Source organism: Oryctolagus cuniculus, chromosome 1, assembly GCF_051225735.1.
Source record: "Oryctolagus cuniculus isolate XC-2025 breed Fujian yellow rabbit chromosome 1, ASM5122573v1, whole genome shotgun sequence".
In the NCBI taxonomy this organism is placed as follows: Eukaryota; Metazoa; Chordata; class Mammalia; order Lagomorpha; family Leporidae; genus Oryctolagus; species Oryctolagus cuniculus.
The window spans coordinates 10,420,482-10,446,278 of NC_142867.1; the positions used below are offsets into that span (position 1 = coordinate 10,420,482).

At 61.8% G+C, this 25,797-nt stretch overlaps 1 protein-coding gene across 6 annotated transcripts in view; it reads right to left on the reverse strand.

The window, feature by feature from the left end:
* Positions 1-25,797, reverse strand: part of DAGLA (diacylglycerol lipase alpha) — a 58,710-nt gene that overhangs the window by 25,802 nt on the left and 7,111 nt on the right. Inside the window, exon 1 of one of the 6 annotated variants that reach the window (XM_089307908.1) lies at positions 7,498-7,581. The exons of the other annotated variants lie outside the window; for them this stretch is intronic. The gene's annotated coding sequence lies outside the window, so the exon portion shown is untranslated. Of the gene's footprint in view, positions 1-7,497; positions 7,582-25,797 lie in introns of those variants that run through there. 6 annotated transcript variants of the gene reach the window in all.

Sequence of the window (25,797 nt, forward strand, 5' to 3'; positions counted from 1 at the left end):
GAAGGAAATGTGTGGAGCTGGAGAGACCCGCGTGGCCCCAGCAGGTGTAGTGACTCCCTGCCCTGCCCCAGCCAGGCGGGGCTGGGGAGGGGAGGGGCTGGCTTGGCGGGAGCTGCCACCTGTCCTGCGCTTTCAGTTGCCTGGGATGGTCCTCCCCAGTCATGCTGGGGGGCCGCTCGGACGCCCCAGCCTTCACGTGGTGGAGGAACCTGGAACCGGATACTTCACCACCCACAGTCTGACTTCAGGCTGGGAGAAGGGCGCCCAGCTGCCATCGGGCTCCTGCAGAGGAGGCTGGACTGGCAAGCCACTGCAGCGATGTGATCAGGCTCTAGGCGGCCAGCCTGCAGCCAACACCAGGTCCCATCTGAGTGCCATGTGAGCACGCCAGGCACCCTACTCCAGGCCTGGGGACCAGGGTGGGTGCTGGGGCCCGCCCCCACAGCAGGCGTCTAGGCACAGGGGCAGGGAGCCCAGGCCCAGGAGGCAGGCTGCCTGGCTTCAAACCCAGACTCCAGCACCTACCTGCTGAGTGACTCATGTGTTGTGCCTCAGTTTCCCCATCTGTAAAATGGGATTACTCTCGCGTCCCACGTTCTGGTGAAGCTCACAAGAGGGGAGACCTCTGGACGAATGCCAGACCCCATCTTGGCCAGGGAGGGGAGTGCGTGTGAACCCCCTGCTGGCCCCTCCCACCACCAGTTAGTGGACCCTCCAGCAGGTCACCAACGGGTCATGGTCTGGGACGCAGGCAGCAGGGCCCGGCTGCATGCAGCTCGGGGGGATGGGCCAGGCCACTCTCCCTGCACATCCGTAAATCTCGGGGCTGCTATTTTTAAGGGCCTGAAAGGCATCCTTTCTCTCGGGACCCCAGCCCATCACAATGGGGGCCTGTTCGCCTGCCTGCTGGGGATGTGAGTTCATCTGGAGGAAACGTCTGGGGGCCGGGATGGGGAGGGCAGCGGCTGCTTCCTGGCCTGAGTTGCCACAAAGCAACTCCTCTTGCTGTCCCCGCCTCGGGCATGGAGTCGGTGCCCTCAGCAACCCCAGGCCAGTGGGACCTCTAGGATAGGCCCCGCACCCTCTCCAGCAGGGGGTGCAGCCTCTGGCTGGGTCCCGAGGCCAGGCGGGTGTGACCAGGGCGTCAGGAGCCCCTCGAATGGCGGCAATGATGCAAGGGCTCCAGGGGCCTCTTCCTTCCCCACCCACAGGGCCCAGTTTCCCTGCTGGTGATTCAGGCCTCCGGGTTAAGTAGTAACCATTCTGGGAGTTCCTCTTTCTAAAAATGCAAAGCCCTTTTTTAAAAATTATTTTTTTAAATGCACATCTGCCCCCTATTTTACAAGTCCTCGCAGGCTCCCTGTGGCCTGCACAGTAAGGTGAGGAGGGCCTCTTCCACCACCAGGCTGTGACTCCTGGGCCCCTGCCTCGCCTTCTCCGAATCCACACTGGCTCCCAGCAGAAGACCTGCCCCAACCCTCAGGAATGCAGGGACAACAGAGCACAGGACGGAGCTGGCCCTGGGCAGGCTGGTCCCTTCCGGCTGGGGAGTCCCTCCAGCCCCTTCTCACACTCTGCCCACCCTCCTCTTCCAACCCTCCCCACCCCGAAACTTGCTTCCTAAAAATACTTCACGGGTAGGGTCCATGCTTTGGTCACCCCAGTTCCTCTGCCAGGCAGAATCCTACTCCTCTTTCTAGCCCAGACTAAAGTCACTTCCTCTCTGAAGCCCTCCTGGTATGGCCCCCACCCATGACACTCCTCTTGGGGGACAAGATCTGTCTGCAGCAGGTCCCTGGTCCATTGTCTCACAGTTAAGGGATCCCTGCCCCAGCTCAACGGCAGTCCTGGGGCGGGGGGCCAAGGGTCATCTTCATGTCCCTCCAGCACTAGGTGCAGGGCTGGGCTCCGGTCCCTCCACCCTACCCAAACCATCTTTTCATCCCCACCTGAGCAGCGGCCCAGCCTGCTCAGCACAATGCCTGTCCCCGTCCTAAGGGCCCAGGTGGGAGCACCCTCTTCTCCTTAGCACCCACCCCTACCTCCTGGGGAAATACCCTTCCTTCTTGCCTGCCAGGCGAGGCTCCCCGTGGGGAGCCATGGCCCCCTTCCATGAGGTTCCACTGTGTTCACCTGTAAAGTGGGGACAGCGCCACCTCCTGAGGCCAGGAGGGCTCTGCAAGGTCCTGGCATACCCCTAAGTGTCTGCTGGAGTAGCAGAGCCCAGTGACTTCTGAGGACCCCTCTGACGCGATCCATGATAGGGCGTGGCCCTGGCAGGCACTCTGGGGCTCATGGTGGCTCTGCTGACCAGCAAGGGCTGCAGGGAGCGATTTTAAGCCCGGACTGGGCAATCTGCTTTGCCCTCATCCTAAGGTCGGTCCCCAGTGGGCCTGGCCTTGGGGGCGGGTTCAGCAGTAGGGGTCCCCACTGGGGCTCCATGGGTCAGGGAGGGAGGAATGCTAGAGCAACCCTGTGGACACCTCCAGAGTTTGGGCTGGGGCTGATGGGAGCAAAGGGCTCCCTGCCCGCCTGCAGAGGGGTCACGGCCCCTGAGTGCCCACCGGAGACAGGATGATGTGCTTGGCCCATCAGATCTGCCCCCTGGCCAAACGTGGTCTCAGACACCAGGGCCCAGGGCCGGGCTGGGGGTTGAGCCTGAAGGAGGAGATGACAGCCAGCTTGGGGTCACAGGGACATGCCTGACGCCAGTTGAGCACCTCTTAGGTCCTAGTCCTGGACTCATCACTTTCAGTCCCTGCAGAGGTAACACAGGTGACAGTGTCACTCATACCACGGGGAGAGCAGGGGATGGGGAAAAGTCCATGTCTAAAACCAGACTTCAAGGCCAGCATTGTGGCTCTGTCGCTTCCCAGCTATGTGGCTATGTGAACTTGGAAAAGCCGCCGGACTTCTCTTCCTCGCTTCTGAGAGGGGGACGAGCAGAGTTCCCACGAGGGTCAGGGGTCCTGCACTTAGAGCAGCGCCGGTCCCTCAGCGAGTGCACAGCAGGTGTGCCCCCTTCCAGCCTCACCACTGCTACCCAAGCGGAGACCAAGGCTCAGAGGAAGGCTCAGGCCCTGATGCTCTTTGCAGACCAAATGGCAAGCAGGACCGATCACTCCGCCACCATCCAGAGCCCACACCTGCTGGTCCCCTGGACCCCTACCCCGATGTGGCCCTGGTCATGCTGTCCTACAGTGACTTAGAAGGGGTCTCAAGCCAGTCCCATTGTCCTCGTGAGGAAAGTGGCTCCCAGCTCCTCTCAGCACGTCCCTCCCTGTGTTGTCATCACCCGGTACTGGACAGAAAGCCCCGCAGTCCCCAAGCCGGCCTACTTCCTGGGGACACCGAGGTCAGCAGGGAGCCAGGGCAGATTCCTTCTCGTGCTCGGGAAGACGCATAACCCTCACAGAAGCCGGCAACTCCACACGAGCTCCCTGCTGGAGAAAAACCTGTGGGGAGGCGTCAACCACTTGCGGTCCCACTGGCTGCTCTTAAGCCTGCAGGCAGGTGGAGTCCCGGGCACTCTGCAGCCAGTGTGACTAAGGACAGGAGGTTCACAGCCAAAGGCTACCTTCCTGAGTCCCCCTTCTGCCCTCCCCTGCTGAGGCTGAAGATGGAGCCCAGCCCCAGATCAAGGGCAGGACAGAAAGGCGTGGTCCCTCCAGGCTCCGGTGAATGGAAAGAGAAGGCTGGGGAATGAGCCAGTTGCATGTGTGAGAGTCATCAAGGCACTCACAGTTGCTTCCTGGCGGCCAAGGGGAGAGGGGAAACTGGCGGGGCTGGAAGGGCTGTTGTAGTTCTGCCGGGCGTTGTCAGCCTTGGTGTCCTGAGGGGAGAACCCAGGACTCTCCCTTCCTCAATGCTCTCGGGGTTCCCACAAGAGTGCCCTGAAGTCGGAAGGTGCTCCCAGACAGCCCAGGGGCACCTGCTCTGCCCTCTTGGCCTGCCCAATTCTGGGAGTGTCTGTGTCGGCTCTGGGGCCGGCCCAGGCTGCGGGGGGTTGTCTGAGCGGGGCAAATGACCACAGCGAGGCTAGGCCCCCCGCAGGCTGCCCAGGGCATAGGCTCCACCCCAGCGGGGATGGGCTCACCCACACAGCTCACCACCTTGCCTAACCGGGTACTGACTCCAGCCAGGTGCACACACAGGCTTTGGTTCAATTCCAGCCCCTTCACTTGGCAGCTGTGCGACTGTGGTCACTGCTTAACCTCTCTGCGCTGCCGTCTGAGGCCTAAACGAGAGGGCAGAGGGAGGGGATAGATGTGGAAACCAGGATCACTTGGAATAACTGCAGAGGCCACTCAGTGGTCCTTGGCACAATCCCGTGGGTATGGTGGGTCCGGCTGTTCCCATGTCCCAGGTGGGGAAATCGAGGCCTGGAGAGATTATACAACTCAGTAAGTGAGTAACCGACTTTGAAGCCAGGTCTGCCTGCCACATTCTCCCTGCTGGCCGGAGACTCCTGTCCACAAAGGAGCCACCTGGGAGAGGAGCCCCGTGCACCTGTAGGCTGGGGCCTGGGTTGTTTCCCTTCTAACACTCGTGTCAGCCACTTGCAAACATAAACTCACTTAATCGTCCAAACACCCCTGGGAGGGAGCAGCTGCTGTTACTCCACAGGCAGGAGAAGCAGCCGGGCCAGGACCGCGCAGCCTAGTTCCAGAGCCCACGCCTTAACCTCTGCACGCCCCTTCCCAGGTGTGGGATTCAGCGAAATGCCTGTCTTGAAACCCACGAGCTGGCCGCGCACTCCCCTCACGGAGCGACTTTCCTGCCCCCAGAAGGCAGGGCCCTGGGCACCGCAAAGAGCTCTCTGGGTCCTCAGAATCACAATCGCACCCTCACAGGGGACGGCACTGGCCCCACTGTTCACATGAGGAAAACTGAGCCCACGGGACAGACAGAGGACACACGGCTAGAAACACTGTGTGGCATCACGCGAGAGGCTGAGAGGTGAAACGTTTTCGCCAAGCACCCGGCGACCAGGCCACAGCTCCGGGCAGCCTCTGAAGCCGGGCTCCTGGCCTCCACGCACACAGACGCCTGCCTGCTCTACCGTGAGCGCCCCTTCTCTTTCCCAGCTCTGCAGCTCCCTGGGGGAGGCCGCGGGGCTGGCCTCGGAAGGCACCAGAGGGAGGAAGGTGACAGAGAAAGCACACGTGGGCTGGGGGCCGCGTGTGCCACCAGCCTGTGCCCGGCTGTGTGCCACCCAAGTGAGGGCTGTTGCTTTTCGCATAGCAGCTGTGCCAGAGCAGACGGCAGAGCTGAGCCTGCCCAGGGCCGGGGCAGGATTTCAGCGCGAGCTGGGTCCTCACATGCCCAGGCCCTGGAGCGGCCAGGGGCAGGCCAGGGATGCCACTGTCCTTTGTTCCCTGTCCCCTGGGTCAGGCTGGCCTTAAAGGACCAGGGATCTGCCTCCTACACCCTTGCTATATGCCCGCCACTCAGTGGTCCTTGCCACAATCCCGTGGGTATGGTGGGTCCGGCTGTTCCCATGTCCCAGGTGGGGAAATCGAGGCCTGGAGAGATTATATAACCCAGTGAGTGAGTAACCAGACTTTGAAGCCAGGTCTGCCTGCCACATTCTCCCTGCTGGCCGGAGACTCCCGCCCACAAAGGAGCCACCTGGGAGCCCGGCACGGAGTCCCAGAAGCCCGGGTACTGGTGGCTAAGTCCCCACAAACAGTCCCACCAGCTACTCAATCATGCTCATTTTTTAAAAAACTACACAACACTTACCACATGCTGAGTACCATCGCAGGCCCACGGAGACATCCTTCTATAGTGCAACCCTTTTGACAACACTGTCTAGCAAATGCTTTTCTTGTCCCCATTTTATGGACGAGGAAACTAAGGCTGAGAGGGCAGGGAACTCGGCCACTGTCACTGAGCGGGCAAGCGGCAGAGCCAGGGCCCTAGAGCTCAGGCTCGCAGCCCCTCCCCACAAGCCTCCACCAGGGCTCCATTTATCAGCGAGGCTGAGCCCGTGGTTTCTCACGCTAATTATTCTCCACGCCTCTACAAGGAACAGAATTTGCCATCTGCCACTGGCCCTGCCACTGCCACCAGCCGACTCCCTGGGAATCAAGTGAAGCCTTGGGTTTCCTGCCAGTTGTTCTGGGGGGGACACTGGCCGCTGGGGGACGAGGTGGGGGGGGACCCTGGAGGGCAGCAGGACCCCTCCTTGGCAGCCAGGCTGGGCCCCCTCTCCTGGGAGAGGCTGCGGCTGGGGCTATGCCAGGGCTCACTCAGTCTTGGCCTCCGACTTCTCCATGGCACAGGAGTCCCCAGGCTCTGTCCAGGCAAAGTTCTTTGTGAGTTCTTCCTTGGAGACTGTTTATTCTCCTAAAACCAGGACAGGCGGTGACCAGAGGTGGCCTGGAGCGGCCCAGAGGGGCGGGCTGTGCTGGGGTCTGGGATGGGCACGGGTGGCTCAGGCCTACTTTCCTCCACACCGGGTCCTCCTGCCTGTCTGTGGGGACAGCACAGGCGGGCGGCACGCAGACACGCATCGCCGGCTGCGATCCTTTCCATTCGCCCCTGTGGTTGTCTCACGCTCCTCCTGCACCTCGGTGTCTTCATCCCCCTCTCCCTTGGGAGACGCAGAGGCCTAGAGGGTGGTGCTGCTCCCCGGCCCCCCCCGCCCCGACCCAGCTGCCGCGCTCCCTCCAGCCCTGGGTTCCATCGCTTCTGGTTGTCTGTGACCAACATTTCTCTGAGCTTCAGTGTCCTCATCGGTGCCAAGGAACAAGGAGAGCATTCACGTCGCAGGGAGTCAACAACGACATCCCAGCGCCTGGCTGGCAGAAGGCAGCAGCTGCATTCCTCTTGCGGGATTAATCATCGCACCCTTCTCCTCGCTTAGCAAGCCCCTGCAGCCACGTCCAGCGCCCCCAGCCAGAACGGCCCCATGCTCTTCCCCCCGTGACCTGGCTGACCCACACCTGTGCCCACCCTCGCCCGGTCTCCCTTCTTGGCCAGGGACAGAGGACTCTTGGAGGAGCTCCCCTGACACACGAGGCTTCGGGGGCACCGCTTTTTACCGACAAGCCAGTGAGATGGGCAGCAAGACCCGCAGGACAGCGCGGGCCTCAGGGCCATGGCCGTGCGGCTCCAAAACAACCAGAGGCCTGCAGGGACAAGTGCTGACCCCCGGCCCGCCCTGTAGACCCTTCCCACATCCAAGATGCTCTGGGTGCAGAGGTGCCCTGTCCAAGCCACCTGCCCAGCCCCCGAGGGCCTCCCCCGGCCCAGGGCCCCCTGCTGGGAGCGCACCCCCCCCCCCATGGCCCCCAGGGCATCCCCAGGAGCTCCGAGGAGCACAGCTTTCTCCAGAGGAGAATCAGTCCCGGGCGCTGGCAACACCTCGGAGAGGAATTAGCGCCTCCCAGTTCATTAGGGCCCCTAATGAGGCCGTGAATGAGATGCTAAGTGGGCATGAGGAGCCTGACACCTCCCCTCTGGGAGCCCCCCTCCCTGTGCCCAGCATACCCGGAGCCGCCAGGTCCTGCCGTGCCTGCTCAGGCCGGGGGCCTGCCCTGCTCGGGCACATGCCGCTCAAGGGCTGTGTGGTCCCTCTCTGGGTGGCACGGTCATCTAGGGCACAGGCCAGCCGCTCAGGCTATTGGGTTTCACTTCAACCATTCCCAGGGCATCGGGGACGCGGGCGGGGATCGAGTGACTTGGTAACGCGAGCTCTGTCCCGGGGGAGGTCTGCAGAACCCCAGTGTGTGGCAGGAATGACCGACACCCCCCTACCCAACAGGGCACGGAGCTAGCGGTGGCATCCATCGCCACAGTGGCACTCAGCCGGGGCCCAGTCCTCTTCCTCTACAAAGCGGGTTGCCAGCCACCCTCAGGGGCCCCGGTGGAGGGGTGGCCCCGGCAGGCAGGGTTCTGGCACTTGTAGGCCACATCAGCAGAACAGCTCTCGGCTGCTTCATGTGTGGAAGTTCCTGGTCACACTGTGTTGGGCTGAGCAGTCTGTCCTGGTCACACTGTGTTGGGCTGAGCAGTCTCTCCTGGTCACACTGTGTTGGGCTGAGCAGTCTCTGTCCTGGTCACACTGTGTTGGGCTGAGCCGTCTCTCCTGGTCACACTGTGTTGGAGCTGAGCAGTCTCTGTCCTGGTCACACTGTGTTGGGCTGAGAGTCTCTGTCCTGGTCACACTGTGTTGGGCTGAGCAGTCTCCTTCCTGGTCACACTGTGTTGGAGCTGAGCAGTCTCTGTGCTGGTCACACTGTGTTGGAGCTGAGCAGTCTCTGTGCTCTACGACGTCCGGGTCCCACTGCAGAGCTCTCAGGAAACCGCCGTGGGGCTTCCCACGGTTGCCCGACCTTGTGGGACCATCACACGGGAAGGGAGGCTGCTGACCCAGGGGCTCAGAGACCAGGGATGGTGACCGACTTCTCTGTCCTCAGACCACCCGCCTCTCCCGGGGGTGACAAAGCTGCCTGAGGCACACATGACAACAGGGTCTCCAACAAGGCAAGGGGGCTCGGGAAGCCCTCTGCTGCAGGACAGAGGACAGAGCTGGACTTGGCTTGGTCCCAGTGCCTTTATTTACTCAGACGTCCACTTGGCCATGACCTTCACAGCAACATGCAGGGGCTGCCTCCTTTCAGCACAAATGGACTACGGTCTCCTTGTCTGTAAGACGGGAATAGTGACGACGATGATGATGACGATGACAGCAGCGCCTCCTCAGGACCGGCTGTGAGGACCAAGTGAGCTGGCAGTCACGCTGTGCTGGGAGCAGGCTCCGGCACAGAAGAGGAGCTGGGTGGCACTGGCCACCTGCACACACAGTTTCCACTGAAGTACCCGCAGTCCCCTTTGCAAAAGCACGTGATGGCCCTTCCGCGTCCTTTGAGACCTGCAGTCCCCGGCTGCGAAGCCCTGTGCACCCAGCTCCCGACGTCCAGCCTGGCACACGCTCCGCATCCCCACCTCCGTGTCCCTGCCTGCTCCAGGTGCGTCTCCAGGTGGGGCCTCAGGGGCCCTCTCCACACTGTCCCCCAGCTGGCCTGAAGCCCTGGCCCCGTCACCGGTGACGGCTCGGGTCAGTCCGCGGCCCACTTCCCCACAGGTTTCTGGGGCCTTGCCTTTTATGTTACACTGCAGCTGCCCAAGGAGAAAACTCTGGCCTCCCGCTGCTCCTCTCCTGGCCTCTGGGGGATGGGCTGTGGGTGACTGGAAATGGTGGGAGAGAGAGCCACGCAGAGGACATGGGCCTCCTGCTTGTCCACACCTGAGCAGGCCCCACAGTCCCACTGGGCTCTGGATGCCAGGCAAGGGCAGGGCCCCGCCCGCTCGGCCTTGGACTCTAGAGTCTGGCATCGCGTTCCTGCCCGGAGGACTGGCCCTCAGGAGCCTAGGGCCCCGGCCTTGTCACACTCCTCCTCCTGTGTCCCCTGCTTTCAGACCCGCTCCTTGGGTGTGGCAGGAGGCGGAGCTGGGGCGGCCGCATGCTCTGCACAGCCCTGGTGACCACAGGCGGGGACAGCAGCCTTGCAGCCCGGGTGGCTCTCCGCCACCACTTAGCAAGGACACAGCAGGGAAGTAACAGGCGTTTGGCAGGGCCTCGCTGCAGTCAGCCGGGGCCAGTGCCCTCGGCCCCTCCACTGGTGGTCGTGGGCTGGGGCGGGCCTCTCGCTGACCCCCGTGGGCCTGATGGTGGTCAGTGCGGCTGTTGGGAACTCCAGGGGACGGAACTTTCAACAAAGGAGCTGACGGCAGCCTCCGGAGCAGGAGCAGCAGGGCAGGCGCTGAGTGCTAATGGGATGCCCACCTGGGGCTGTCAGCCAGACAAAGTCCTGGCGAGCCTGGCGGAGGCTGGGGCTCCTGCTGCGCCCAAGTGGCACCTCGCCTCCTCCGGGGTTCGGGTGACAATCTGACAAAGCCTGCTTCCTCGGCGGGCCCAGGCCTTCCTTGCTCATCTCAGGGAGGCTCCGGGGTGGGGGCTGGGGTGGGGGTGAAGGAGGCAGCAGGCGCTGGGGGATCTGGGGGGTCAGCCTGCGTCAGAGCTCGTGCTGACTTCTCCACCCCCGGTGGCCGCTGGATGCTATAAATACCACTCCTGTCTCTGGATGCTGCAGGAGGTGACCTAGAATCGTGGGCTGCGAGGCCTCCTAGGTGCCCCCCTCCTCCCGCCTGTTTCTGACAGAGCCTGGCTGACCAGAGCACCCACGTGACACGACAGTGCCCGTGGTTGGGCACGGTCCTCGACCTGCATGGAAAACCCAACACGGAAGGAGACAGGTCTGAGCTTCCCACCGTCTTCACATGCAAAGCCCTGAGGGCACCGGGCCCCTGGAGAGCAAAGCCTTGGCCAGCCCAAGAGGCAGGGAAGGGGCGCGCACTCAAGGCCGCCGGCCAGCTTCAGCTCGGCTGTTGTCCATACACTCGAGGCAGCTTCCAGCATCAGGCTCCCTCGGAAACCCGGTTCAGGGCTGCAAGCTCCAAAGCCAGGTGACCCCAAGTCCCACCTCCCCTACCTTCCCAGTCCCATGGTTCCTCCACGATTCTCGGTTTGACCTGGTTTCCAAACTCATCATCACCCTGGAAGCCTCCTGGGACACAGTCTACTTTGACAGGGGCCCCGTGACAACGGTTAGCGGTTGCTGCATGCGTTTATTCGTTGGCGTGCCTCTGAGCTAGCTCCTCCCTGAGGGCTCACAGGCAGGCTCGGGCCTCAAACCCTCGGCATGGCTGACCTAGGAGCACAGGACAGGAAGTGGTCTCCAGACCCGGCAGGTGAGGTCCCAACATTCACAGGTGGCCAAGATTTGTTTCCATGCTGCCTGCAAATGGGGGCGGGGGGAGACAGCCACAGAGGGGACATGGCCTCTTCCGGAACAGGCTCTTCAAGGAGAAAAGGCAGGAGACTGCTCTGGGGGCGGGCCCTGGTTAGTGCGACCACAGGTGCAGTACGGTTAAAATTAAATTCAGGCACACAGCTGTTCTCCACCCATCCATCCATCCAATAATAATGGCTCCTACTGAGTGCCATAGGAAGATGGCAATAAATAAAAGCCAACGAGGGGCCCAGAGTTCACAGCCCAGAAAGCAAGGCAGCTGGAAGTCACTCATCACACATGATGATGCACCCCACGATGTATACTTGGGAGGGGGCAGTCCCATCACAGCTTGGATGGGGGGCGAGGGGCCAGGTCCTGGATCTGGGCTTGGGGAACCATGGGTGGCACGGGTGTCAGGGTGGAGAGAAGCATGTGGCCCAGACTGAGACTTGGCAGGTGGAAGTCCGTGGGTGAGGGCACTGTCCAGGGCGACCCTGGCTTCCTGGCTTGTGAGACTGCACAGGCAGGCAGGAGGGCACCCGATCTCAGAGGAGCACCTTGAGAATGGGGGCCTGGGGCTGCCCGTCCTCCCCATAACTCAACGTGCTCCCCTAAACGGCTCAGTCCAGCTCAGTCCTGACCTTAAGCAAGCCCGTGCACAGGCAGTCCAACCTGTCAGACTGCCGGGCACCCATTCGGGGTGAGCACATGCCTGGAACTGGAAGTAATTCCCCTGAACATCCAACTCGTCACTCTTCCTGCCACCCAGCCCTGACCACCAACAGGACCCCATGGGAGGTGAGGTGATCCCAGAGCTCAAACAAACCCATGCAGGAAGGGGGGTGGCGAGGGGATATTTGCTTCATGTTAGCCTTGCATCTTTCTCTCCCCTCTCCCCCCACCCCTCCCTTCCTTCCGTACATATTCTTCCCATCCATTCTCCCCTCTCCCTATCCAACTACCATCCAACTACCTATCCAGGCATCTACCCATCTACCCACCCCTCTTCCCTCCCTTCCATCTGTCTATCCATCAACCCACCCACCATTTCCAGTCCTTCCACAATGCCCACCACTCTTATGCTGGCTGCCTGCCCTGCAGGACCTGGCCTCTGCCTGCCTTCCTCTCTCCCCACACTGCCCTGGCTCATTTCCCTCTCAGGCCCACTGGCCTTCTTGCTCACCCTCAACAGGCCAAGTGCATCCTGTCTTGACACCTCTGCCCTCACGCCTCCTCCTGCCTGGACATAGCTCACCCCACCCCCACACTCAGATCTCTGCGTGGCTGGCCTTCCTCTGACTCACTCAGTTCCTAGCTCAAATGTCCCCTCCCTCCTCAGACCTGCCGCTCATCTCAGGGAGCCCGGTCCTTCCCTGTCCCAGGACTCTGTCTTATTTAATTCTCATCACTGTGCACTAACACCCTCTTCTTTACTCTCTGGTTGCCCTCACCAGGCCTGGCTCTCCCAGGCAGGGACCCAACACCCAGCAAAAGGCCTGGCAGGTGGCAGGAGTCACTAAGTCCCTGCTGCCTGGAGGAGAAGCCATTTTTGAGGATGGTGCAAAGGGACAGAGACAGGAGACATGGAGCAGCAGCCTGTGTGGCGCTGAGCCCAGAGCCCAGGGCCCTGACTCTAGGCCCTGGCTCTTGCCACACCAGGCTGCCTCATGCCCAGCTTCCAAAGCCAGATCCTGAATTGCCCCGTGCAGCAGCAACTGAGCCTGAACTTCACTGTTGCCCAACGGTCGTGCTGTGGGCGCGGCAGGAGGAAATGTGCCATCTACTTGACTGATGAGGCAGCTGTGGTGGGAAGGGGGTGCTGGCGACTTTTCTGCAAAGACACCACGAGCAGGACCTGCTGCTGTGGGGCTGGCCCACACTGATAAGCTCCCCCCCGCCCGCTCCCTGTGGACCTGAGCAAGTGTGACTTTTGTTGTGAGGAGAGGAACACTCAGGATGCAGCCAGGGGCGGGAGCCCTCTCCCGGTGGCAGGGTCTGCAGCTTGGGCTGAGCTGGCTCTGGCCTGCCTGCGAGAGTGAAGCCCCAGGGAAATGAGGTCCCCGCTAGGGGCCTGGGGTCTTCACCTGGAAGATGGGCGGTTGCCACTGTCCCAGGATTCGCCCCATCCTTCTCCATTTCCAAGGCCCTGCAGCCTGTGGCTCAGGGACGCGGTCCACGGTCATGAGGAAGGTGCAGAGCTCTGCAGTGCTGCGGCCCTCCCACCTGCTTTCCCCTGGACCCTGCCATGGCTCTGGGAGGCACACAGGCCGTGGCCCAGGGTTGCTGGGGACCCCGTGTCGGAAGCCCGTCAGAACGAAGGTCAAAACCTAACCCATCAGTGAGGCTCAGTCTCCACAGTGGAGGGAGGGAGACAGGGAGACTCAAGCAAGCCGACCTGGTAATGGGTCCACTTCCCTCCCGTGACCCCGATCTGCTCTCTGCCAACCTCTGAGGAACGTCAGGAGAGCGAGTCAGAGGGAGGCCTCTTGGAAGGAAGGCACTAAGAGAAGCCCTAGCCACACACTCCCCCTGACCGGAGGGAGCCTCTCCCGGACCACATGGGGGCCCAGCTCCTCCCGCTCACACCTGCCCAACGGGAGACTGCAGGCAGGGTGGGAGCGGCATCCCAGCATCCCCCAGCCCTGAGGCAGCGGCAGGGCCAGTAGCCATGCGCGGGGAGGGGGGGGGCAATTTCTAGTCCTGAGGCCCCTCTGTGCCCGGCCCTTCCACTGTTGCCTGCTCACTGCTCAGAGCCTCCTCTCAGCCCTTCTGGGGCCTTTGCTGGACGCATGAGATCACGTCTGGGGAGGGCTCCCAGCGCCTCCGGGGGAAAGGGCCGGAGGGAGGGGGGTGGGATTAATTATGTATTAATGTGCTTATTTATTAGCACTTCTGTCGGCTGCAGGGGCAGAGAGGGAAATGCGTGGGGCTTGGCGTCACAGGATCCAGGCTGGAAACTGGGCCAGGCTACTGAACAGGTGTGGGCAAGTCGTGGCCTCTTTGAGCCCCGATTCCTGGACAAAAGGGATAAAGAACCACCGAGCGGTGCGGCTGAGGGCTCAGCACGATGGGACTTCCTTAACCTGTTAAGACGGGACTGCAAGAGCACCTGCCCCATCTGCCACGCTCTGGGAGGAGGAAGGGCCAGGCTGGCACAGAGCTGCATGTGAGCGGGCTCCGGCCGACGCCACTATGGCAGCTGGAGGAGCAGGGGTGAAGGGGCTGCGCTCAGGCTCTACCCCACCCCTGAAGCAGCAGGAGGAGGTGCAGAGCAGGGCCTGGCAGTCACAGCAGCTTACGTGACAAAGCCCAGGAGACCAGTACTTCTCTTCGTCCCCATTGGTCCTGCTCCCAGCTGAGAAGGCGTGATGGGGCTACCTGTGCTTCCCACGGCCAGCAGCCCGAGGCTACCCTCACCAGCCAGGCTGCCTCCTCACCTCCAGCACCTGGCAGGCAGAGTTCCCCAGGAGCCAGCAGCCAGGGTCCAGGCAACCTCCTGCAGCTATGCCCACCTGAGAGTGAAGATGCCCTCCCAGCTGCTCTAGGTTCTCAGAGCTCTTTGCCCATGGAGGACGCCAGGCGGTGTCTTGGTGACGGCCTGCTCATCCTCACAGCTTGTACAGCAGGTACTGAGCAGCACAGAGCCCACGGCAGTGGGCTTGCTAAAAGCCGCCATGCAAAGCAGGGTGGAAAAATCCGAGACCACATGCCCGGAGACTCGCGTCCTCACGGGACCAGAGCCACTTGGTGAGGCTGGCCTGCAGGGAGGGAGGCTCCTGGCTCCCTGCCTCGCTGATATGTGCCTCCTCCAGGGTCCCAGTTGTGGGAGAGACAAGGCTCCCTCTTCCCAGGGATGCCAGATCACTCCAGCCACTAGTTGCCTAACCTGTGCCTCTCAGCGCCTTGGTCCCAGGACCAGGACCACAGCCTCCAGGAGCCATTGGCAATGAGCTCAGGCAGCCCAGAGAGAGGATGCTGGGAGCCATTACTCTCTGGAGGGTACCCAGAGGGGAATCAGGTCCAGGGCTTGTGCCTCCTAGGCAGGCCCCGAGGCTGGAGGAGTTCAAGCTCCTGGGGCTGATTCATCTGAAAGGGGGGGAAGGGAAGGTCAGGGCAGGGACTGGTCGAATGGGCAAGCTCTCCTGCTCGGAGGAAGGGTGGGGGCCTGCAGACAGCTACGGCTGCTCCAAGAAATCCAGAAAAGGAGCAGATGTGTCTGTGCGTGCCTCTGCCCCTCGCCACACAAAAGCCCCATTGATACCGCCCCTCAGCCCCACACCCCAGGGCCAGTGCCCCAGCCACCAGGGCTCTTGGGGGGCCTCTCCTGCCCCTTGCCGACAGTCCTGCTGCTGCAGCCACTGCTGCCTTGGCACGCCAGGCATGCCAGGCCCGGGCACTGTAAGGTCACATGCTCTGTGTGGGTGAGGCCAGCGTCTTGCTCACAGGCAGTGTGAGTCCTGTGGGAAAAGCTGGGAGCCCAGAAGCCACCTGCCTGTCACCCTGGCACAGTCCCACCTTGCCCCTCTTCCAGGAGGGCAAATCCCTGGGCAAACAGGCAGGTACAAGCGGCATGGCAAGCGCAGGGCTGGGAAAAGCAAACAAGAGGCCTCTCCCTGCCAGGCCACAGCCCTACAAGACCATGCCCTGGTGGCCCCGCCAACGGCAGCTGCAGGTACCCCAGTACCAGGCTTCCACACTTGGAGGGTCCCCCAGGGCAGATGACTTGATCCTCCTTTCACTAAATTCCCCCCAAAGAGGCCTACTTGTGAGGACAGGGAACATGTAGGCTGTGAGTCCTCAGAGTGGGGCTTGCGATGCTTGAGTGCCACCCACCTGCCACCCCGGGCCTCTCTGCAGTGAGTGACCCAGCAGGGCATGTGCTGGACAGGGTCCTGCTGACCTGGGCCCCGGGGTCTCTACCAGGCCATGTCTTGTCTGGGTGACTCTAAGTCTTGGGACCTCAAGGCCGCGATGGCCGCCATGCACAGCCTTCAGGAAGGCTGACGCATAAGGGGTGCACACAAAGCACAGGCCTCAGCACCGAGCGGCTCGGCCTGGAGCTGCCTCTGGGTGTGGGTGGAGCTGGGGTTGGTTGCTCCACACGCTCCCTGGGCAAGCTTGCCTCACCGCTCCCTCACCCTCTGGCCTCAGTCCCTCAGGGTTGTGGAGCCAACACCAGACCCCTGATGGTCTGGCTGTACTCCATCAGCAGGGATGGTTCCCACCGGCCCCGACTCAAAGCAGAAGTCGGCTGCGCTGAGAAAGGCCTGTGCCAACGCTGGCTCCCGTTCCTGGGCTGCAGGCTCACCCCAACCCACGAGCAGCCAGAGGGTGACGAGCCTGTCTGGTGGAGCCATGCTGCCTCTCTGTGCCCTGCTGCTGGCCACAGATGAGCAAGCGCAGTGCAGGCAGAGATCCTCCGGCCTCCGTGCCTTTGCACAGCCCTGGACGCCTTTTCCAATTGTGCTCTCCGGGAACTCCTCAGCATTTAAGAATTAGCCTACATATCACCTCCTCCATGAAGTCACTGGGGCCCGCCAATCCCAGGGTCCCCTCTGCTCCGGCTTCCACCAGGCTGGGTGCTGCCGGAGGGCAGGGCTGCACTCTGCAGCTCCATGTCCTTGGCACCCAGTGCAGTGCCTGCTGCCTAGCAGCTGCTCAAGAAATGTCAGACAAGGCCCCGGCCCAGCTCCCTTGCTCCTCTCAGAGCACGCTGCCAGCATCATTTGGCCAGAGGGACTCGGAGGAGGCATGTGGGAACTAGGGCAAAACTGCATGTCCCCGACAGGGAAGGTGGGGCCCAAGGTCTCCTCTCCTGCGGAAGCCACCACAGGCTGCAAGCACCAAGCTTCACCCATAGTCAGAGGCGGCTCTAGGGGCTTGCAAGATGCCTCCCCATCTCCAAAAGCAGAAGCCAAAGTTAACAGGGGGTGAGCAAAGGGAAGGGAAGTGCACCGGAACTGCAGGGAGAAAGGCAGTGTGGCAGCCATCTGCTGCGAGATGTTTGGAGAACACGCGCTCCTCGCTCCGAGGCCCCACAGCCAACTCGGGAGGGCTGGGCCGCCCCTCTGCAGATGGGAGCTGGTGGCTCAGCCAAGCCCCACAGCCCCCTCCTGCCCGCCCCGACCCGCCGGCTGCCCCCGTCTGACTTTCTGATTCTGGAGCGGGCTGGGGGTGAGGAGGCCAGCCCAGGACACGAGTCACATGGCCTCTCCCAGGGAGCCCCCCGGGCTCTGGGGAGCTAACCTCACAATAATGAACATGACAACCTGAGGCTGACTTGGGCACTGACACCAGCTACTGTTTACTGAGAGCCCAGCCACCTGCCAGAAGGTATAGGAACCTCTAGCAGGAGACAGAGTGACCAAGAAGAGGACTGGCCCTGCTCCTCGCCACGGGGGCACCTGGCTAGCAGGCGCCCTACAGAAGTCCCTGGGACCCTCTCCTGTTTGCCAAAGCCAGGTGGGAAGGAACCTGTGTACCACTGAATCCCACACACTCACGCGAGGGCCAACGACATGGAGACCCAAGCTCATGGCAAAAGCCACAACCCTGCCTTGCATCCAGGCCCCTGAGGACTTGGCACCATCCTGTGCAGGGCTGGCTGTGTCCTGCCCTCAGCACCACCTGGCCTGCCACACAGAGCTCTGCCTCGCAGCTCTAACGACAGCCACCCTTACAGGGCTAAGATGGTGTGGCCCTGGTAGGAGGGCCCACCCCAGTATGGGCAGGGCCCCACCTGCTCCTCCAGCTACAGCCAGCTCAGCCTCCAAGCTCTTGACCACTGCCTCCAGGCTCGGGAGGCTGGGCAGGGCTGGGCCCACTGGCCACATTCCTCCCCAGGCCACCCTACCCTGCCCCTGCCCACAGAGGAATCAGAACAACAAATGGAACGGACACGCCTTCGGGTCAGTATGACACCCTGCTTGGCGTGGCCCTGGGGCTGCCCCGAGGCACCGTGCCAGCAGAGACGGCAGCATTTCTCCCTGTGCCAGGAGGGCAGGTAGGGACCGAAAAGTCCACCTGCCGAGACCAGACCATGCCAGGGCACCGAATGCTACCCTGTTGCCCTCAGCCTTGGCAGCAGGGCCCCAAGCGGCCTCGAGCGGGGGCTGTGCCCTGACCCCCCACGCACAGCTGGCCACAGGAAGGCAGCACTTTGGGGCCGATCCCTCAGAACTGTACCCCCTGTCCCAGCCCCCAGCCCGCCCCACGCAGCCCTGCTGCCTCCGCCCCCGCAGGCCTGCTTGCAAGCCGCACACTCCGCCGTGCTGTCTGCTCGGTCCTCCCCAGCCCCCCACAACCGTAATTGCGACACCTCCGTCCCACTGACTGCGCCTGCCGCTGCCTGCTCGGGGGAGGGCCCGAAGACGCGCTCCAGGGCATCATCTGTGGGACTGCAAGCAGACTCCGGTGTGGGTTTGCCTGTGGGGAGAGCCTGCAGTTCCCCCTTTCTCCCAGGGTCCTTGGCCCCGGCAGGGTCACTATGCTGACCCCACTTCCTGCCTCTCACAGTGGCCGCCCGGGCTGCCTTGTGTATGCAGCACCGCTCACCGGGCAGGAATCAATGGCTTCCCTATTCCTTCTCTGGCCTCTTGCAGTGGGGGTGGGGGCGGGAAGGCCTGTTACCCCCAGGTGGGGGTGGGGGTCATTCCCGGGCTCCTCCTGTGGTGGAAAGTGGGGGTCGTATGCTTGCTGCAGACTGAGGGGGAAGGCAGCCTCAGGATGGGGCTGGGAGGTGTGGGGGCACCCTGCCCACAGCCCGTGTAGGGTCAGCAGAGGGGCCCCCTGCCTTTATGCACGGGGACCCCACGTGAGCCGCTGTCACTACCCAGACACCTTCACAGATCCTGCCTTGGAGGAGGCACAGCCGGGCCCAGGGTGAGTCACCAGGGAAATCCCAGCACCAGCACCCACCACTGGTGATGGTTCCGCTGACACCTACGGAGTGGGGTGCCAGCCCCTCCCGCAGAGGGCGAGAGGAACACCCAGGCTCCCTCACCCCCATTTCCTGCTCCCTGAGACAGGCGCTGTGGGGGCAGTGAGGACTCGCTGGCACAAACCCTACCAGCAAGGCCCTCTCTGGGCCTCTGGGCCCTCACCTTGGGTGCATGGGTAGGGAAGAGGAGGGAGAATGGCTCCCTGTCCCCTGCCAGCTCCTGCCTGGTGCCAGGCACCCCAGCCTTCAAGCAGCCTGCCTTCCAGGGCCTCAGGAACCCCAAGGTCGCAGGAGGCAGGGACCCTCTTCTGCCTGAGCCCAGCACCCTGACTTCTTGCTGCCTGCAACTGGGCCCTCCAACTCTCCCTCCCCCAGAGGAGGAGGGGGTGAGCAGGACAGCAGGCCACCAGAGAACTGCGCTGCACAGAGCAGAAGAGGGATGGGCAGAAGACTTCTCACAGCAGGGCAAGCTGTCCCGGAGAGAGACACATACTAGGTCCCCACCAACCGGCCAGACCGGTTGGTAGTTGGTGTGAGTGGCAGCCTCTTGGCTGCCAACAGCCCCAGGGCACAGGAGAGGGGCCGGGGAGATGGGTGTCCGTCTTAGCTGTGGCTGGGGGGACATTTCTCCTGTCCCATTACTCCAATCCCTTCCAGCCTAACACTTGCCCAGGGAGGGCCACCTTCCAGGTGGGGAGAGTGAGGTGAGGATGACGTTCTGTGCACACCTGCCCACTGCCTTGGGTGGCAGAGTGGACCCAGGGCCTGGGAGCTCGCAGACGCAGACGGCATCAGTTGCACTCAGCAGGACTTCTGGGGGTGTGACCATGAAGACACCAAGCTCCATCCTCAAGGAGCTCACGGTGCAGAGTAACGCGTAGACGCAGGGCAGGCCAGCAGGTGCAGGGCAGGCCAGCGGGTGCAGGCTGTGGTGTCGGGGACCCTCAGAGGATCCACTGTGCAGCCCCAAGCAGACAGGGGAGGCTTTCTGGAGGGGCAGGAAAGGGGAATGCAAGACTTACTTGCTCCTCTCCCTTACTCCCCGCCATCCACACAAAAGCGGGGTGCCCCTTGTGCAGGGCCGGCGTGCAGCCAGCAGTCTGCCTGTGCAAGCAGGCAGTGCAGCGTGCTGGGCACCACCATGAGCTCCCAATGCCAATCTCTGGGGTGCTGGCAAAGGTCACTTCACTTCTGCGGGCTCCTTGGGCCAGGAAAAACATGCTCGGATCGCAAAGAGGGCCTGTGGGGCCGCTTCCCTGGGCGTCACAGGCTTGCGCACAGGCCTGGTGCTGCTCACACCGGGGTTCCTGCAACACCCCAGCTTTGATCTTCCAGCCCCTCGGCATGGTTCTTCCTGAGGACCGGGCCTCTCTGCACTTCCCAGGCAGGGAAGTGGGTGGTGGGAGAGATCCTGCAACCCATCCATTACTTTGAAAGAAGACTGGAGACATGTGACCACACAAAGCCCAGGGGTTTACTTAAATGTCTTGGAAACAAAGGCTTGAATGGGTTTCTCCCACCCTCCCTCCCCACTGTGCCACTCAATGGGAAACAGCAGCAGCTGGGGAGGGCCCAGAGACTTGGGGGCTGCTGGGGGTTGATGGAAATGGGGTTTCAGACACAAAGCCCCGCAGGGGGCACTTGGATAAAGAGGGCTTTGGCCAGGAGAGGATGAAAGGCAGACACCTGACCAGAGGCAGCCAGCGCAGAGGCTGTAGGGTTCACCCGAGGCCAGTGTCAGGCCTGGGAACGCTCAGTTCCTGGCTACCAGCATGGAGGCTCGGCTGTGGTGGGCAGGACCATGTCTGCTCAAGCCCTTGCCTGCAGGTCTTGGCCCCGGGCAGCCACTTGGGCACAAACCGTCACTGGGCAGCTGGAACAGAAGGGTGAGGCCTTACGCAGCTTAGAAAACCAGGACTCCCCAGAAGATCAGGGCTGGAGGGGCCTAGAGAAATCAGGGTGCGAGCCTCCCAACCCCGGGCATCTCACTGTCCAGGACCCTGAGCCCAAGAGAGGGGCGCTGGCCTGCGCTGGGTCTCTGTCCTGTCGTCGGCTGCGTGCCCAGCCTCGTTCATTCAACCAGTGCTTCCTGGGCACATCCTATGTGTCTAGACTCCGGAGTTTAGGGTTAGGCGTCCAGCTGATGCCCGCAGGCAAACGAACTCTGTGCCAGAGGCTGGCAAGGGGAGGGGGCGCGGGGGAGGCTTCCCTCCCGTGGCTCTCCCCTCCCCACTCCTTCCTCTGGTGGAGTAGAGGAGGGGCACTCACCGGTCTACATGAAGACAAAGCAGAGAGGATGGGAACAGGTGGGAGAGCCCAGGCAGGGCAGTGGTGAGGGTCACCCCAGGATCCCAGGAGTCGGGGGCCACTGCTCTGTGACTCACAGCCCTAGAAACAGAAGTGTCTATCCATACCTACTTCTCTTATCACAAAATACATGTCCTCCATAGAAAACAGACCCCCCTCCCCAAAAAAATAACAGACATCATCTATAATGCTGCCGGGAAATTACTGCCTGCCCATACTCCTCTAGTCTTTCCTTCTTCTCTGTCCAAACACAGGATCACCCGCACCTGCCACTTATCCTCACTGCAGTGCAGAAGGTGAGCGCCTCTCTTCCTTGAACACTTTTCTGCCACCACCTTCCTTGTTGCTGTTCCTGTAGAGTTGTCCACGAGCCAGACAGACTGAGCGCCTCTAACCAGTCCCCTGCGCTGGGACGTTGGTGTTCTCCCTCCTCTTGCTCCTGCAGCTGGGCCTGAGGCAGAGAGCTTGGGGCTCCCAGGCTCTGGTGGCAGACCCTTGTCCATGGCCTGGGCCTGGGGCTCCTGTCTCCGGCCTAGAGCTATTTTGCCGGCGTGGGGGGCCGTTGATTCCCAGAGACTCTCAACCTTGAGATGGATAATGCAGAGTCCCAGGCCCTCACCCAGCCATTCCCAATCTGTGAGTCCAAGGTGGGGTCCAGGAACCTGGATATTTCACAAGTTCCCCCGGCTAGTCCTGAGAGACTCGGGTGCTGGTTAACCAACCTGCGCTTAGGGAAAACCCGCTCTGGAGGGTGAGCCCCCCTTCAGAGTTGGTCCCCCCACAGCTTCCTGGACTCCACTCACAGAGATTCTGACTGGAGGCAGGGGGGAATGCTCAGGGGTGCTGAGATTCTAAGCTGTTCTCAGATCATGCTGCTCCCGCTGGCTCATGGGCCACACTCAGGAGCTCTGAACGAAACTCCTGAGGGCCTCTGTGCAGGCCCTGGGCAGGTGCAGGTGACGAGCACTTCTTGCCTGCATGGCTGGTCACAGAGCACTAACTGAGCACATGCCATGGGCCAAACACTCAGGGTGTGGCCTCTGAACCAGCAGCAGCAGCACCACAGAGCTTGTTAGAAAGACAGATCTGGGACGGAACTGGGACCCGCATCAGCAAGCTTCCAATGTGACCTGATGCCTCTTAAAGGAGCAGTGTGACAAGTGGCCTCAGGGGCCACCTCCTGACGTTCCTCAGAGGCCAGTGAGTCCTCGGACTGTACGGGGGGTGGGGCTGCAGCTGAGAGGGTACAGGACTCAGAACCACCACTGGCAGGAGCTGCAGAAAGCAGCCATTCAACCCCACCAGCACCCCAGCAGGTGGGCTCCCTCCAGCCCCATGCAGGGCCCAGGGAAGTCAAATCAAGGGCCCTGAGGCACTCCCCAGAAGCGGTGGCGCTGGAGTCCACCCAGTCGGCCATCCCCCGGCCGAGCCAAGGCCTGCTCGCTTCCTCACGGCCACCGCAGCATGGGGCCAGATCAGGCTGGTGGGGGGCTCTGCCTCTGAAGCCAGCAGCCTCTGCACACACACAGTCAGGGGCAGGAAGTGAGAACTGGGGCGGAGGAACCAGGAGCTCGGTTTGGTCTGAGGACATTCTTTCTTCGCAGCCAGACTCGGTCCTGTGTGCCTTTTGAAAGGAAGCAGAGAATAGCTGTGTTCAGCCCAATGCGGCTGGCCCCTTTCAACCTTGCAGCGGCTGCCATGTCCAATTACAACCTCAGAGGCCTCCTATAATTTATACATCCCAGGATGCACCGCTCCAGCTGCTTTATGATGGGAGTTCATTACACCATTAAGGTTAAACTTCTATAAAGTACTGGGCAGGTGGTGGGCTAGGCATCTGGCTTAGTTACTAGGGCCAGAAGCCTGCTGAATGGGGTTCACCTAGAGAAGGGAGGGGCCCGAGAAATGGAGAAGGCGGTTCCAGAGGGGCCAGGGAGGGGCCAGGCAGGCAGATACTGAGGTCCTTGCCCTACCTGCACCAGGCTGCGCACGGGGGAAGCAGGTACCCATGAAGCACAGAGCCACCGCCGCTCCTGGTATTAAGTGCACTCCGGCACTGAAACCGAGGCGGCCTAGAACTGTGCGTTTCGGATGCTGCTGTAACGCTGCTTCCGTGCGAGTCCCTAACCCCCGAGCTTCCTGAGGGTGTGGCCGCAGCTTCTCTCCTTTATTTAGTCCAGGCTCCAGGCACCGAGCTCAACACACCTGCGCCTCAGATGCTAGATGAGTGTCCTGGAACGAATGGGCGGATGGAGAGAGACCACGAATGGCAAGACTAGTCTCTGCTCCATGTCTGGCCCCGACCCCAGGGAAGGTGTCAGAGGAAGGGCAAGTTCTTCTCAAGGCCATGAGACATCCTCCTGAGAGAATTCTTTGCCCTCTCTGGGGGAAGAGACTCCGGAAGTGGCTGGTCTCCGGCCTCTTGTCTTCACATCCTTGCAGGCCCAGAGGCCTCGAGCCTCAGTGAGGGTTTGTGGCCCCCAGCAGGTCTGGTTCTCTCCTTCCCCAGCCCCCAGGAGGCTCCCGGGCTGGAGCCGAATCACGAGCCCCTACACTAGGAGACACAGAATGACCGACAGGACAGGCCACCGGCCCTCAGCCCAAGGACAGCTGTGGGGCTGAGGGTCTTTGCAGGAGGAAGAGCAGAGGGAGACTCTGAGGGAGATGTCACCCTCCCCCCAAAGGCCTCAGGACAGGAAAAGTTAGACAAAGAAAAGGCAGCGGATAGAAGAGGGCTAGAGGGAAGGAAAGGGAAATAGGAGAGGACCCGGGGCTGGGGGAGGGGGCTGGGCCGGCTGGTCTTGGAGAGAACTGGGGTGGGAACAGGGCAGGACGCCCACAGGCTGGCGGGACACTGCCAGCTCTCCCTGGAGGGGAGCGAGGCCAGGGAGCCGCGGCGCCAGGAGAGGGAGGGCCTGGGCTGACAGAGCGACCTGAGGAAAGGATCTCGCATCCACGACAGTGGTTACGGCTGACTGAGTATCTGCAATGTGTGCAGAACTTCCTAGGTAGCGCTCGTGAGGTGAGGAACCTGAGCCTGAGAGGCACACAGTCTCGGCCTCAAATGAAGCTCCATCTTTGCACTAAGGCCAACAGCTATGCTGAATTTAAAGAGAGAGAATGAATGGACCTGAGCAGATCGTCCAAGGCGCTGATGGGTGGCAGGGTCTTGGGAGGCTGCAGGTGGCAGGTGCTGAGTGGGAGGCAGGGCGTGGGGGCTGCCGGCCCCTGCAGCTGGGACTTGAGAAGGCTGGGGCAGTCCCCTGGGACGTGGGCGTGGGGCTGCCCAGTGCTTCTGCAGCCTGCCCAGAAACTGCAGCAAGGCAGCTGTCCCAGGACAGCGGAGGAGCCTGGATGAAGCGGGAGTTGGCCAAAGGGCGTGCCAGGGGAGCCTGATGTAATCACAGTCTGCAGGAGGCGGAAACTTGGGAAGTGACACAAACGTCACCTAACGGCAGCCGGCAGCCGGGCCACAGCTTTCTGAAGGGCTCCGCCAGACCTGCCTTGCCCCCACCCGCCGGGCCCCGGGGCCCTGCCCTCTTCTGCAGGGCCAGGGGGCAGCCCTGCAGCTCCAGACGCCTTCCCCAGCTGGGTGCCGAGATGCACTGGGAGCAGAGCTGAGGAGAATGTGGAGAGGATTCCGAGCCGACGCCCTGGGAACCCTGCCATGGAGAGGCTGGCGGTCTCACTGCTTTCCGGAACAGGCGCAGGGCTCACCTCTTCACCAGGCTTTCCGCCTGTTTCCAGGGCTGGGGGCGGGCCGTCCGGGCGGCAGCTTGGCGAGCTAGCCTCCTTCCTCACCAAACCCTGCCTGGACTGACCTAGTTAGGCTGCGTGTGGGAGATGACAGCGAAAGGAGGGCCTAGAATCCTCAGTGGGTTCCCTGAACCTCCATGCAACAGGGGAGCCAGGGCCGGAGCAACTGCCCTGCAGCCCCCAGGCCCTGCTCGGCCGACCAGGACACTGGACCAGGGCTTGGGAGCCCCTCTAGGGATCTCACGCCCCTCTCCTGGTCACATAGGGTCCTCAGGCAAATTCCTGGCAGCTGGCAAGCCACAGGATCCATCTGTCTGTGTGGGGTGCCCCAAGGGTAGGTGCAGATGCCATGGCCTGAGTTTAGGTGCCTGGTCTTCATGCCAGCTCTGGAATCTCAATCAAAAGCAATTCTAACCCTCAGATGGCACAGTGTCATCCCCAGTGTCCCTGTCCCTCTGGCAAACCTGAGGACAGCCAGTGAGGAAGGAGGACAAACATCACTTCTGTTATTAAGGGAAGACTCAGAGAAGGTGAGGGATGTGCCCAGAGCTGTCCAACGGGGCCAGGAACGGGCTCCAAGCCCAGTGCCCTCCGCACTCGCTGTTTCTCCAAAATCACCCACCCTATGCTGGCAGAGGGCATTCCTGGTTCCCACAACAAAGGAAAAAGCCAGACCCAGGCCAGGCGGAGCCAAGGCAGAGCTGTTTGATAAGCACACAGACACACAGGGACCTCAGAAAGCCCCTGGAAAAGGGAGTTAAAAGAGAAGCCTATTTTGTCACACACAAACATTTTTCTGAAGTCCATGCGTAGCTTTTGCATAATATGCATTTTCATTGATTTTTCTGAAGACCTCTCATCTGCTTGGGTTTCAATATTTTTACACTGAAAAAAACTAATCTTTAAATTCCATTTGTCTTTCTTTTTCAAATATGCATTATATTTATTCAAAAGGGAGAGAGACAGAGACAAAACTTCCATATTCTAGTT